The sequence below is a fragment of the Sesamum indicum genome, linkage group LG5, assembly GCF_000512975.1.
Source record: "Sesamum indicum cultivar Zhongzhi No. 13 linkage group LG5, S_indicum_v1.0, whole genome shotgun sequence".
Classification (NCBI taxonomy): Eukaryota; Viridiplantae; Streptophyta; class Magnoliopsida; order Lamiales; family Pedaliaceae; genus Sesamum; species Sesamum indicum.
The window spans coordinates 12,288,001-12,288,293 of NC_026149.1; the positions used below are offsets into that span (position 1 = coordinate 12,288,001).

The 293-nt window shown below is 35.2% G+C and overlaps 1 protein-coding gene across 1 annotated transcript in view; it reads left to right on the forward strand.

The window, feature by feature from the left end:
• LOC105162443 (protein HASTY 1) overlaps positions 1 to 293 on the forward strand; it is a gene marked incomplete in the record, with an annotated part of 19,996 nt that overhangs the window by 4,106 nt on the left and 15,597 nt on the right.

Here is a 293-nt window from a genome sequence, read left to right on the forward strand (position 1 = left end):
TGGTTATTCTTACAATGATGAAGTTTACACAGTTAATATCGCAGTGCAACAACTCCTCAATCTGCAATAAGTCAGTTGACTGACAATTTTCAGTTACTGGCCTATTTGCCATACATGATAATTTCACGGTTAAGATGGGATCATAATAAGAGTCTGCTTCTTATAAGAACTCCTTAGGTCGAAGATTCATATCACCGATGTGGCAACAAATAACTAAGAAACTTTACTTGTTCATTGTCATAGCCTTTTATTTCTCCAAATGCCGTATTTATGGAAAGTAGTTCTTAAATCCG